The 14936-nt window shown below is 42.6% G+C and overlaps 2 protein-coding genes across 2 annotated transcripts in view; one reads left to right on the top strand and one right to left on the bottom strand.

Moving 5' to 3' along the window:
- SETD3 (SET domain containing 3, actin N3(tau)-histidine methyltransferase) overlaps window positions 1-10518 on the bottom strand; it is a 79714-nt gene extending 69196 nt beyond the window's left edge. Inside the window, exon 1 of the mRNA XM_012751722.2 lies at window positions 10321-10518. The gene's annotated coding sequence lies outside the window, so the exon portion shown is untranslated. The remainder of the gene's footprint in view (window positions 1-10320) is intronic.
- A 95-nt stretch (window positions 10519-10613) lies between these two features.
- The window catches only part of CCNK (cyclin K), a 28660-nt gene continuing 24337 nt past the window's right edge, over window positions 10614-14936 (top strand). The window contains exons 1-2 of the mRNA XM_012751723.3: window positions 10614-10751; window positions 10924-11065. The gene's annotated coding sequence lies outside the window, so the exon portion shown is untranslated. The remainder of the gene's footprint in view (window positions 10752-10923; window positions 11066-14936) is intronic.

The raw sequence follows: 14936 nt of genomic DNA, 5'->3' as shown, positions 1-14936 counted from the left end.
GGCTTACCTTGGGATTCAGTCTTTTGGAAGTCTCTTTGGACTGTTTCCCTCCCACAGGGACATAGGCCATGAGGGAGAGAAAGCAGGGGTTCAGCTTAAGGATGGGGGAAGGTTGCCTGTCCTTGCCCCCCTGTGAATGTATCTTCCTAGGGCTCAGGATCCTAGGCCCAGGCCATCTCTTAATCTGTTCCACCCAGAAGTTGTGTTTCCAGCACCCTTCCAGAACAGCTTCCTGATGCCTGGGCTTGCCCTGTCCAGGAGCTCCCAGAATTCTCAGCCCTCTGCACACTGAATCCCAGGCAGTCAGGGGTGGCACCTAGCCTTTACAATTACTTTTAAAACCCAGTCTCTGGAAGACAGGTGTTTCTCTGTACCAGTTCTACAGCCCAGCAGATGCTACTCGGAACTCAGAGTCATCAATGTCTATAAGATTCTTTTGCCTCTGGATACAACAGGGTTTGGCACTAATTCTAGTTTTTGTAGGTCATCCCTAATTCAAAGCACCTGGAAGGCAGAAGACCTGTGTTTACTCCACAAAGCATCAGGCTTTCTTGTCTCATCAACCAGCTCCCCACACCTTGCCTTTCCTCAGCCCCCGGCCTGGCTGCCATTCCCTGATCTACATACTCTTTGCTCCAATATTTCAGCTAGATGGCCTTACCCCTTGGTGAGTGTAGTAGAGTCCTCTACCTGAAGTCTTGGCTTTTTAAAAGCCCACCTCACTGACAAGGTCTCCTCCCCAAACTCCCACAGCCCCTGCGACACTCAGTGACCTCACCCACTGTGGTCTAGATTATTTATGTACCTATTGTACCCACTGTCTTGTGGCAGAAAAAAACTAAAGTTCCCCTCTCTGTATTATCTATAGGGTCTAGAATAGTGCCATGGACACAACGATAGTCAAATATTTGTTGAATGAAGGAAAATCTTTAGATATCATATTTGGATATATTAGTATTACTAGTTTTAACATTTCTCCCACCTGTGATTAATACAGTAGTCGAAATGAGACATTTACTAAATATTTACTTCTACTATGGAACTAGAGCAACTCTTAAAGGCAAAAATATAAATTTATATATAAAGAGATAGATGGATGGATAGATAGATAGGTTGGCCACAGCATGAAGGTCAGGGGTCATGGTTAGGTTAAGGTTAGGTAATATCACACTGAAAAAGATGGTTTCTTTTGGGAACTAACAATGTATAAATAGAAAAGTTTTAGAATATTAAATTTAATAAGAGAAATTCTGAAAAACACACTTGCATTTTTTAAGTGTTGTTGGTCTTAATGGCCCAAGCACAGCTGGAAGCCAAATGAGCACTTGTGATCAAGGACATGAGCATCCACCCATGATATCTCTGTGTCCCCATCAAGCCTACTGAGGCCAGAGGTGACCACAGCCAGCTGTCAAGAGGCTTAGAGAGGGCTGTGACTTGGCCAGGAGACCACGGCTGCCAAGCAGCACACCCACAGCTGAAATCCTGTATTAGCTCCAGCATTCAGGTGGACTCTAAGTGTAGGCACACCTGACTATTAAGCAAGCTCTCCTATGTCTCTGTGCCTAACACTGTGCTGTCTGTTACAGAAGGCAACAAGATTTGGGAAAGGCAGGCCTGTGGTTCTCAAAGATGAGGCTGAGGAACCAAGACTCACACTCAAAATAAAGCAGCATGGATAATTCCTAAAATACGTAAGTAACTAAACATAGAAGGGCAAAGAATAAAGTACAATTCAAGAAGGATGACTAAATTTTAAGATTCAGTTTGAGAAGGTGTTAGTATCCAGTATGGGTGGTTTCCTAAATTCAACCCCCTTCTGCCTTTTTTAGCTATCAAAAAAGATGTGTGATTTCCTCAACCTTATGGATTTGAAATAACTAGCTGAGCCTTTTCATTTATGATTCAAAAATTGGTTACATGTAATGAATAATTTTCACTGTGATTTCAGGTGAATTTAGGGCTAGATTCCAAGTTTAAGCAAATGAAACAATTAGGTATCTAAAACATCCTTAATGCTCTCAGTGAAACACAGCTACCTACTAGACATTCATCAAGTTCCTACAAAGACCAAATATTTATCTTCAATATTTATTATGAATATTTATATTAGGAAAATATAAACACATGCTAAATTAAATATATATGTGTTCTCTAAGCTTAAATACATATATGAGCCAGAAGGTACAATGCTAAATGCAAGATTTTGCTCCTCAACGTTTATGTGAAATCAAGTATAATTTACAAATACTTATTGAATCATCCTTGAGGAAACAGAAATACACAACAAAAAAGAAAAAGGATTTAAATAATACTTAAGAGACAAAAAGAAAAACATGAAGAACAGCAATACAGGATTGATAGATAAATGGATTATACGACTACAGTTATAGTCATTCAAAGGAAGGGATATGTATCTATAAAAGGAACAGGTAGCTAAGAGTTACACACATATCTACATTTCTTCACCATCAAGATATTTTAAAAATCTACAGAATCTTCAAATTCTGGTCCTTTAAAACATAAACTATTTGTCAAATTCACCAACAATCTCCCCACCTAAAAGACAAGACAGGCTTTATAAGACAACAAAATCAATGGTATACTCAGTTATTATTTAAATTGCTGACTGACTTGCAGGGACATCTGTCATCAACAACCACTTTTGACCAATCAAGTGATTCTTTCCCACATAATCTATACAGATAAATAAATAGGTCAGGAAAAATAAAATAAAGCAAATTTAGCAACCTGATTAATGCAGGTGGTGGTGACGGAGTGGGGGGTGCTAGGTACATAATCCATTTTTACAAAGTATAGTTCATACATAGTGAAACTGACACTTGCATCTTTTTTCAAACATCCTAAATAGAAAGGATATTTATTTGTATTTTTCTTGAGTTCCCCTGAAAAAGCTGCTTTCAACTAAATACAGCTAGAATAAGCACTTCTGATTACATTTATCTGGCAATTTATCCAGGAAACCTTAGCCCAAGCACAACATCTGTTTTCCAGTAACATTTACCCAATTTGACAGCTGGATTGACTAAAGCAGAGAATGGTCCTATGGATGGATGGCTTCCTCCCACCTTAGGCTCCCAGCTGTAAAATGACTAGTCCTTGAGTAGGAAGAATAGGAAACATTCTATTCTCCATCTCACTAAAATACTTTGCAGGCCATCAGGATCAGATCATTACATTCAGAATGAAATACACAAATTATAGGATGATGAGTTAGGAAAATGAAAGCACTCTCAAATTCAAAAGTATTTAACTGGACAATGTTTTCTTTCCTATAGATACTGATAAGGCATATACAGTCCTTGCTTTGCATGTTACCATGTTAACTGAAACTGGTGTATATCAGAAACATGTTCCGGCTTTGCATAACAGCGGGGCCATACCATACTAACTTATACCAGTTTATGTGGCTAACTAGCACCCACGATACCAATCTCTAATTAAAGGATGTGCTGAAAAGTACCAAGAAGTCAAGGGAAGCAGGCAGGAAGGTGGAATTACTTTTAACTCAGGAGCTATTAAATACTTAAGTACTGGGATGAATGAATATAGACCTATAAGTTGCATGTAAGTAAAATTTTAATCCTTATACAAAATAATTTGGCCTGTCCTATATACATATTATGATTTGAGATTTTAAAAAAATACAGTTGTTGCTTTTCACAATGTTTTTTGCTATTTTTCCACTAATTTACACAGTAATTTTAGAGATACTTATACCATATCTGATTGACTTTTCAATACATAATCATTTTAGTTTTGAACTGCTGTTGAATTAAACTGTAAATATACTTAAATTAACAAGAGACACCTATTTAAAGGAAGTTGTCAAAAAACTTTTGTAAGCTAAGAATCACTTGGTATCATGAATAATCATTTCCTATTATATCTTTCTAAAATAAAAAAGACAATGGTAAGTGTGAAGTAACAGCTGTAATCTGTCAAGAAATTACCTTCAAACCACCCACATTCCTAAAATAAGGATTCTAGATTCTGGAATTGTGGAGCACTAGGATTGAAAGACACCTTTGGGATTATTTATCTATGTTAACCCTCAACCCCACACATTTAGAATAGTGTCTAAGATAGCAGTTACAAAGTGCTTTGCCTGACCCAGGTCTGAAAAGAATGAGAGACAGGCAGGACCCAGCACGTTATCCCTAATAAGCTGGTAAGCGGCAAAGGTGGAACCAGATCCAAAGCTCCTGACTGCAGTCCTGGGCTCCTCTGTCAGTAGGAGCAGCAGCTACTCCACAGCAGACTCTCCAACTCTGTGAGTCACTCCAGGACTCCACTGCGTGAAAGTCTGCCATCCTCTCAGACCTGTTCAAATTCCTTCCTTCCCTCTTTTTTTATTTCTTTATCTATTGACAGGGTCTCACTCTGTTGCCCAGGCTTCAGTGCAGTAGTGGCACAATCAGAGCTCACTGTAACCTCAAACTCCTAGGCTCAAGTGATTCTCGTGCCTCGGCCTCCCAAGTAGCTAGGACTACAAGTGTGCACCACCAGACCCGGAGAATTTTTTAATTATTTTTTGTAGAGATGGAGGTCTCACTAGGTTGCCCATTATGGTCTCAAACTCCTAGCCCCATGCAATCGTCCTGCCTTGGCCTCCCAAAGTCCTGGGATTAAAGGCGTGAGCCATCTCGCCAGCCGTATCCATATTCTTTGAAGACAGCTTTCCTGCCCTCCCCAAAGTATTCTCTTCTCCAGGCTTAATGTGCCCCTCATGATGTACCTCTCAAAAGTGAGCAAAACCACTTAGGCATATTATATTTCAATGAACAGTTTTTTAAAAAGTCAACAAAACCCTTTAGATGTGCTCTAAAATGGGCAGAGGTCAGTGAGACTACTGCCTTCTTGGAATTCAGCTCAAAGAGATTTGACTAATATTCCTAAGACTGCTCTAGCTTTTCTACAAGCCAAGTGAATTCATTCACTTGTTCTGTGCAAATTTCTTATCTAATCTGAAATGCAAAGATGAATGGGACATGGACCACAGCCTTTAGGATAAGAAAGTAATCAACTGAAGCCTTTTGTTATATAAACTGATCTTCAGCAACATAGATGTGCTATATACTAAACAACTGAGTTTTTGAACCTAAATGCAATTATTCATGCTGTCGTGTTGTTTGTTTCAGGATCACAATTCAGGCAGATGAAACTATATCATCTCTGCCATGGACAGTGTCTTGTTGCGGTCCGCCAACGAGGTCATCCCCCCATCACAATCATTTGGGCATCAGGAACTAAGGTAAGCATTTTACACAATAGATTAGGTAGATATTATTGTGTCCCCTTTATAGATGAGAAAGCTGACACTTAAAGGGGTTAATTAATTTATGCAAGATAATAGACTTGTTTTGCAGCAGACCCTCACCTGCACACCTCAATGACAAATTTTACTGATATTCAGTTGTATTGCATGAATTCAGCTCAAAACCAACTTACTTATGAAGGCCTCAAAGGTTCATTGTTATCTCTGCTGTTCAACATAACAGTATTCCCTTACAATAGAAAAACATCCAAGTGTAAAGGTTTTATCTCTTTGGCCTTTTAAAATATAGAGCTATTTTGCTGGCCTTATCCAAATACACGGGAGTGGCCTCAGGTTAAATTTGGGGTATGAGCAAAACTTCCAAAAGAGTGTCTGCCCAATCTAGCACAACCCACAGTGAGCTCTCCAATGCCACACTCTTGTCGTGGGTCACAAATGCAGAAACCAGTTAGGGGACCATGACATGTATCAATGCTAATTACTACAATCAACAAATGAAAAACTTTATCAGTCACTGGTAAGTATTTTACGGCAAGAACAACTTTAATGAGTATTTTTCAACACTAATCTTTACTTTCTCTTAACTGTGCTTAATAGAAAACAGATATTGAAGAGTCATGCCTATTTCCTGAGATTGACACTTCTAAACCATTTAATCGGAAGAGTTTAGTAAACTTTGTTATGCTTTGATGCAGGGGTCCTCAAACTGTGGCCCATGGGCCACATGCGGCCCGCCAAGGACATTTATCCAGCCTGCTGGGTGTTTTTGCCCCGCTGCCTGTCCTGCTTAACAGCCAACTCCCCATAGCGTGCATGTGTGGAATGTGCGTCACACCTCTCCAACGGCCCTCCAACGGTCTGAGGGACAGTGAACTGGCCCCCTGTTTAAAGTTTGAGGACCCCTGCTTGTATTCTAGAAAAATGCAAAGTGAAACTTGGATCATAGATAGTAATAAACCTAAAATACTGCATACTTTTAACAGTACTGTGTATTATTAAATACATAATTTTTATCAATCGAAAAAATAAAAAAGTTCTATATAGACACTCAGTTACATTCTCTAGACCAGTGGTCCCCAAACCTTTTTGGCACCAGGGGCCAGTTTCATGGAAGACAATTTTTCTACAAAAGAGAGTGGGGGGGAGTGGTTTCAGGATGATTCAAGCACATTACATTTATTGTGCTGTCAATCCTCTCTGCTAATGATAATCTGTATTTGCAGCCCCTCCCAGCACTAGCATCCGGCCTCAGCTCCACCTCAGATCATCAGGCATCAGATTCTCATAAGGAGCCGCAACCTAGATCCCTCGCATGTGCAGTTAACAGTAGGGTTCGCACGCCTATGAGAATCTAATGTTGCTGTTGATCTGAGAGGAGGCAGAGCTTGTGTGGTGATTTGAGCAATGGAGAGCAGCTATAGATACAGATGAAGCTTGGCTCCTGCAGTGCAGCCAAGGCCCCCACAGGCCACAGACTGGTACCGGTCCACAGGCTGGGGAACACAGCTCTAGACCATTTTTTGTCCTTCTAAAACATGGTAGAAATAATTCTTCCCGCTCTGTCCCTCTGCCCTCCCCAATCTCCCCATCAAATTACTGAGGCTAATTTTACAAAAGGTTAAAAATTCACTTTGGCTCAGTAATCCAAAGATCCATTTCAAAATCTTAACTCCAGAGATAGACAGGTCTTCTAGTCAGCCAACAGGGTTTGGACTTAACCTTGATGATTAGTTTACTTCTACTTGGAAAGTACTTGAAATAAGAAAAAAACAATTTCAAAGTCTTAACTTTGGTATTTGAATTTTATAACCAATTAGAAATATTTTTCTTTCATTCAAATTTACCTCAGTCAAAAATTATCAATATCTGTTTTTACCTCTTGTTTTATGATGTTTATTTATGAAATCTAGAGAAGATTCCCAAATGGAAATGGGGTTGACACAGCTAATCTATGGTTTGAATTACTGGGTGAATTTAACAATAAAAAGCAGGACTTCTAATTTTGCAGATTCTGCTAATTAAGTTTTCTTTTCCATAAAACTGTTAAATGACTTTTAAAAACACCAAGTTTCAAATTCTTTGTAATAGAAAAATATATTGTCTATTAATATTTCATAAAAATTTATTTTTACATTGAGAGTAAACATTATGTTAATTAACTATTTGCATATCAAGATATTTAACATCTCAGATTTTATGAATAAGAAAATGAGATGATAAAAGGAAATCCAACATACAGAAATCCATTTAGCCGAGTATGGAATACCTGCAAATGCAACAAAGTGAAAACGGTAGAAAATTTTAAAATCAAGGAATCCTTAGTCTAATACTCTTAAGTGGTTAAATATGACCCAGGATGACCTGTTAACCCAGATTAGCACTTACACGACTGTAGCAAGAGCAAAAGGATGCACAGCAAATCAAAATATTTTTTACTGATTAAAAAAAATGGGCCTATATATAATGGTAGCCAATTGAGAAAGCAAATAACTAGTCATAAGCAACTTCCAAAGTAACATAAACATAAGGACATATTTACTGTTCTGTCAAAAATATTTAATGCCATAGTAATAAATGACTCTTATTCCCTTTGGGGGAACAAAATGATCACTCCATCCCAGGACTTTGGTCCAATGGGAGGAAATGCTCTTGAAACTCTTCCTCCTCACCCCCAACAGAAGCACCACACACAGCAACAGCCAGGGAACAAACAAACCAGTTTCTAAAGATAAACAATCTCCCCAATGAAAGATATTCATCAAACTACACACAAAAAAGATACAGTATTAGTATTTACATTTCTAAAAGCTACTTCAGACTAGTGATAAGAAAAAAGGCTATGTAATTCAAACATTTAAGAGACTTGGAAAGCCTCAAAATAAATTGACATCTAGTCAACATCAATGAGTAACCCTGTCTTGGAGGTGGACTTTTACTCATATTTTCACCAAAATTCCACACAGTACAAATTACATACCTGGTTTTCATTGAATTCAATGATTATCTAATAGCTATTTACAAGCCTGCCTCTATCATGCTGATGTCGATAGTTTCCCCTACAGCTGTCACCTTCTTTGTCATTCTCTTTCCGATGGGAGAGCACCACGTTTTAAGAAGGCTGTTGTGACCACTTATCAGAGTCCTCAAAACAGAAACAGTTTTCTAGTGGTTGAACTTTAGAACAGAACAACATCTGAGTACAACCTTCACATTTTTCTCATTATCCAGTGGTTTCTAAAGCAAAAGTTTAATCATCATTTAAAATGTGGTCTAAATGTCCATGACATGTAAGAGAAGCTCAATAGCATTACTTTCTTACTGACAATCTCATTGCACTCTTATGGACAGGGCTTGAACAGAAACTTTCACTTCTACAGTACATATAGATATAAGTGTTTTAAGCTTCAAGTCCAACATCACCCCTATTTCAGGAAAAAAAGCACTGAGATGTTAGCATACTGAAGAAGGAAGAGGAGCAGCAACCATTTTAAAACTCAGACTAGAGTTCCATTTGAGATATTAACTTACAACCTTGAAAACACAGAGAGAAAGGAGGGCAGACAGAAAAGGGGAAGCAGAAGGCTAAAAACCAAGGCTGTGTGGGGTACCAAGAAACAGGCTGTTCTGTAGCTGTTTCAGAAATTGGCTTTGTAAACTACTTTCTTGGGCCAGAGAAAAACTCGTCCGTAAATGGTTGGAACTTTACCACAATATCAATCACAGCAGCCCCTGGGACTAATTTGGTACTGCAGGAGTCTATGCAGAGTAGCCCGTATAAACACAGAATAGAGTGGTTAAGCAAGTCTTGGCAAATTTAACCAGTGGAGAGGATAGCTGCTTTTATTTTGCTGTATTCTTGAGTGAAATGCATCCACCTAAAATAGTAAAACACCCCTCTAAAACTATTGTTGGTTAGTTCAGTTTTGAAAATACCGGTAAGGTCAATTTTGAGAAGAAAAATGGGAGAGAGTCAGTTTCCAGTTCTGAGTTTTGACAAATGCCTACCATAATCAAGCCACCATAATCTAGCCATCAACAGATCCATCGCGAAAAGGTTAACTCTTGGAAGGCTCTTAAAGGCAAAATTAATCTGTCAACGCACTTTACAAGTATTTGTGCCTTTGAAACATCACCTCCTTGGTCCAGAAAAGCATAACACGCTCAGAGTGCTTCTAAACACGTGACTTACGCGTCCTCCTCCCAGCACCGGCACCGCGGGGTGAGGGCCCCATCAGCAAGTGGCGCACGTCACTGATCAGCTCCTGTTCCCCGGTGGAGACCGGGTGCAGGCAGAGTTGCAACGCCGGGCTGGAGCCACGAGGAGGGAGAGTTTAAAACCGGAATGACAAACTCTAAAGCACTGAATTCTTCTCCCTAGTAGGGCACTGCGCGTGTGGAATATGGCCAGGGGCGCGTGGGAAGAAAGATGACCTATTTCCTACGACTGTCTTTATAACTGGACGCTGACGGCAGGGAAGCAGGAACTGGTGCCCAGGCAGCCTGGTGGGCACCTAGGACAGAGGAACGCGAAAACCACACAGCCTTCCCCCAGCAGTGGGGTGACGGGAGGAAGGAAGGAAATGAGAGCGCGACCGGCCGCGCGCAGAGCCCAGCGGGCGAGTGCGAGTGCGAGGGGCCCGGGCCCCACCCGAGAGCCGGTGCGCGGGGCCGGGCGCGAGGGGCGAGCGCGGGGAGGGCGCTCCCTGCACCTGCCACCCCCCGGGCCTCGGGACGCGCGGGCGCGCGGAGCGTCGGCGCCGGTAGGGGACGGGGGCAGCGGCGAGCGCGCGCCCCCGCCCCGCAGGGCCGTCAGGGCAGAGGCCGAGCGGCGCCCCCCGACCCGCCTCGCCCCCTCCCGGCGCACCCCCGCCGCGGGGCGCCCCGGGCCGAGTCCGGCCGGCCGGGCGCGGGCAGGACCTCGGCCGAGGGACGAGGGACGCCGGCCGGGGAGGGGACGGCCTCGCAGCGCCGGGGGGCGGCGGCGCGAGTTTCCCCAGCGGCCCGCGGCCGCCAGTACTCACCTGCCCGCTTCCCCTTCGCGCAGCGGGAGCGACACACTCCAGCCCGGACCCCACCGTCCGCCTCAACCAACCCCCAGGCGGCGGCGGTGGCGGCGGCGGCGGCTGCCGGACGGCAGGGGCGGGACGGCGGCCTGAGACGGCCCTGCCGCCGCGGCCCAACCCGGCTCCGCCCGCCCCCGGACCCCGCCCCCGGACCGCCGCCGCCGCTGCTCATTGGCCCGCGCCTCAGACGCATGGGCGCGGCCCCGCCCCGCCGCCGTTCCGCGCGGGGTCCTCCCCAGCCAGTGGGCTGGCGGCTTCCCGGGGCGAGAGCGGCCGGTTCAGCCGCCGCCAGCCCCGCGACCACCATTGGCGGGACTGTGCCCACGCCCGAGCTCTGATTGGATGGCATGCGCACCGGCCCCGCCCCCGCGTCCAAGTTCCGTTAGCAGGTTCGGTTGCTTCAGAATTCCCTTTCGCCCGGGGGGCGGGACCGACGGGTTGGGCCCTTTGGCTAGCTCCTCCTCTTGCACGCAGTCGCCTCTGACCCACGGGGCGGACGGGGAGGAGACAGGCGGCTCGTTCCTCCTTTGAGTGCTCTACTTTCTTCTGATTGGTTGACAGGCACCCCACTCTCACCGCTCCTCCGGTCGCTTGTTTTCGTCGCCAGACGCAGCGTGATGACGTAGTTCCCCGACATTCCACATCCAAGATGGCCGCAGTCAGCAAGGAGAGACGTCGCTAAGGGGCTTGCCTGAGGCGAGGGGTAAGTGACCGACTGACTGCGGGCAGCGCCGACCACACCTCCTGGGTACCTGGAGGTTAGAGTGAGGTATGGTCAGCTGCCGCCATCCATTGGCGGAGTCTCTCTTCCGGGATTCCGCCTCCCTCCGATAACCCTCAGTGCACATTGAAGTTAGCGGGCGACGAGGGGCTGTGGAGTGGGCTTCGGAAGAGGGTCTGAGGCGCAGGGGCGAGACAGCGAGGATCCTGGAACTGGTAGCGGCCCTTGCAGCGGGGGACGGTTAGAGTTTGGAGACTTTCGGGCAGGTGGGGGAAAGGGGCAGGGACCTTGCACACACGCGCCCATTCTCACAGCCGCAGACCACCCGCATCTTCCCAATTATTTCGCGGCCTGATGGTCCCAGCCTTGGTTAGGCCTGAGACTTTGGAGATTGTTTCATATCTCTGTACTCGACTTTGGAATTTGAAGAGCCACGTTAACAAGGGTGGGACTAGGAACGAGGAAAAGGCACTTCCGCGATTAGATTCGTTCTTGCCGAGACACTGTCCTTACCGACCCTTTCCTGAGTCGTTGATTTGGTTTCTTACGGAAGGAATCGTTCTTTAAAAAGTTGAAGCGTCAGTTTAGAGGTTATCTAAAAGCTCTTAAACTATTATCTGCACAAAGTACGCTCGGTAACACTCCCTAAATTTGGATTTCCAGTTAAGCGGTGCTTTCGCTAAGTCATCTGAGGTTAGTAACGACTTCAAAGAGCGTTTCTTAAGGGTGGTCTTTTATGTTTTTAAGGCAAACTTGGTAATGTTTGTGTATCGTGTTCTAAATCGCTCTTTACAGCTGTCTGGCACGGCGCCTTGCGATTGTAGGTGCCCATTAAAGGTTTGCTTTAGTGATGTTGCTAGAATGAAAAGCGCGGCGTTTTCGATCCCCAGCACCTAGAACACTGCCTGACGTTTAGTAAGCCCACTATATTGCTGAATGAAAGAATGGACGGATGGTGGTAGTGGTAGTGGTATTGATAGACATTTTGTTTGCAATTGTTAGTGTCCTTAGAATGCTTACCTGTTAAGTAGTCTTGACTATAAATGTAATAATTATCAAGGATTGTTTTATTTTTTTCAGAGTAACTACCATTGGCATCTAATTCTAGGGTTTTCTCCCCTTTTGCCTCATTTGTATTGTGCTGCATTATTCAAGCATATTATTTGATTCTTGCTCATATCACACTTAACATTTGTTCCATTTTGAAAATGTTGTTTGCACCAACAAGCAATAAAGAGACATCATAGTTGTTAATGAGGTTCTTAAATTTTAAATGCTACTCCTAAAATTGAATGTCATAAAGAAAAAAAGTGGTCATAGTTTTGGCCTATAAAATGAGCTAGTTCATTTCAGGACATTGTGTTTGAAAGCAATGAATTTGCTAAGTGTCTAAAAAGGAGGAAAATGTTTTCTGATTGTTTTCTCTAAAACTGTGTAAGGACAAACAAAATCAAAAGGAATTAAATACAAGGCAATTGAGGAGATTATAAAGAATATCTAACTGGGTCCAATCTAATTTACATTTTCAAGCTTGGATAAATTATATAGCAGAGTAATTGCAGATAAGATTGTAAAATCATTGTTCATAGCTTTTGAGGAATCCTAAAAGTACAGTTAATAGAAGATGGGAGCCTGTCTAGTAAATGTCTCAGTTTTCATAGCAAGCAATTAGGTGGCTCTTGGATGCTAGAACCTTTTCATAATCTGTTTTACAGTCTTGTTGAGAGAGCAAAAAGAGAGTTTGTGAGTACTTGGGAAAGAAGATCTGATTCCCTCAAACCAGCAGAACTTCAATAAGAAAAGGTCAGGTGACACAAATCATATTTTGTTTATAAGCTTACTAGACTGGTAGTGAATGAAGGCTTGCTAGCCATAAGTCCATTTAGGTTTCTTTAAGACACTCAACATAATTTCTCTTTCTATCCCTGTAGACACAAGAGATAAATATACACTGGGTAAGGTATAGTTAGATAGATTTGTATCCGATCAAATTACCAAACCCAAAATGTTGAGTAATGTGTTGGTGTCAGCCCCGAGAGAGGTCTTGAGATATATGCTACAGGGCTCTGGTCTTGCCCTTACTCTGGTTAATACTTTTTTTTTTTTTTTTTTGAGACAGAGTCTCACTTTGTTGCCCAGGCTAGAGTGAGTGCCGTGGCATCAGCCTAGCTCACAGCAACCTCAAACTCCTGGGCTCAAGCGATCCTACTGCCTCAGCCTCCCGAGTAGCTGGGACTACAGGCATGTGCCACCATGCCCGGCTAATTTTTTACATATATAAATCAGTTGGCCAATTAATTTCTTTCTATTTATAGTAGAGATGGGGTCTTGCTCAGGCTGGTTTTGAACTCCTGACCTTGAGCAATCCGCCCGCCTCAGCCTCCCAGAGAGCTAGGATTACAGGCGTGAGCCACCGCGCCCGGCTTGGTTAATACTTTTTTACTACCAACTTTAAATATGTAAGAAGCATGCTTCTCAAGTTAATAAATGCATTCAAACTTTGTAGTGATAATTAGCTTGCATGTTAGATGACACTCATTCAAAGAGTTCTTAAATGCTGAAATAATAGGCCAAAACTGACAGAATACAAATTCCTAGGGGTATTTAAATTTACAAAAACTCAGTTGTACATGTTTGAAATGAGGAAGAGCTGGCTTGACAAAAGTGGTTCTCGGATGTAATATTCCATTTACAGAAGCAAAGTGGTGTCTGCATTGAGAGAAGGCAGTATCTTAGTCTAAAGTAAGACAGATTGTGGCTCTGCCATTTGATAGCTGTGTGAATTAGACAAGTTGTTTCATGTCTCTTTGGCTCCATTTTCTCAGTGATAAGTTGTGAGGATAACAAAATATAGCTCACAAGCACACCACAACTCAGTGGACACATGGTGAAGGTGTTGCTAAGTGTTAGTAGCCTCCCTCCCACCATGTACTATGCAGATCATACACACAGTATTTTTTTCCATTTTGATTGCTAATGTTTTGGGGACCTGGAAACACTAAAAACCACATTGAGAAAAATGGTTAGATTTGTTTACCCTGGACAAGAGAAGGGAATGTAAAAATTGTCTTCACGTGTTTGAAAAGCAATCAGTAGATAAGAGAAATGTATTTTCAAGGCTTAGGCAACTAGGTGGGAGTTACAGAGAGTTGCTAAAAGGCAGGTTTCATTCATTCATTATTTTGTGCCATCTGTGTAGCAGATCTAGGGGATGAACAGAACAGATAAAAATCAATACAAGATTAATACAGAACTTATGTGAACACCAATTATTAATACCCAACAATGCCATAGGCTGCTTTGTAAACTAAAAAGTTCTCATTGATGAAAGTGGCCAAACAAGGTTAGTGAGTGGCCACATACTATGGTTATTAAGAGGGAATTTCTATATTGGGTGAGAGAATTGAGTAGTGACCTTTATTGTTGTTTCCATAAGTCTAAATGTTGAAAATGTATTTAATCTTTCATCATGTAAAATGATATACTTAAAGCACATTCCTGAAAGGTGCTGCTAAAATATCTTGACATGCTGGTTGTTTATGGAGAGATTTTCATTTTATGGATCTCATAAATAAATCCCAGTCATTTTCACAGTAATCACAAACTGCTAATGAGAAAATTTGTAACATTAGGGTCTTGTGAAAAAATAATTGACAAATAATCAGAAACAGGATTATAGAACTGAGGCAAGAACTTTTTCAGAGAGATATGTTATTTAGAGGACTGTTTCTATTCTATTTATGTACATTTGTTTTCATTTTTGTTTCATGTATTTTCATTCTGCCCCAGAGTCTAAAGGGACTGGGATTATTAGCATAGAGTTTGGCCAATGATAGCAAAGTAAACAGACTCG

Source organism: Microcebus murinus, chromosome 6 (assembly GCF_040939455.1).
Source record: "Microcebus murinus isolate Inina chromosome 6, M.murinus_Inina_mat1.0, whole genome shotgun sequence".
NCBI lineage: Eukaryota > Metazoa > Chordata > Mammalia > Primates > Cheirogaleidae > Microcebus > Microcebus murinus.
Note: the sequence above shows the minus strand (reverse complement) of the source record. Positions and strands in the feature narration are given on the sequence as shown.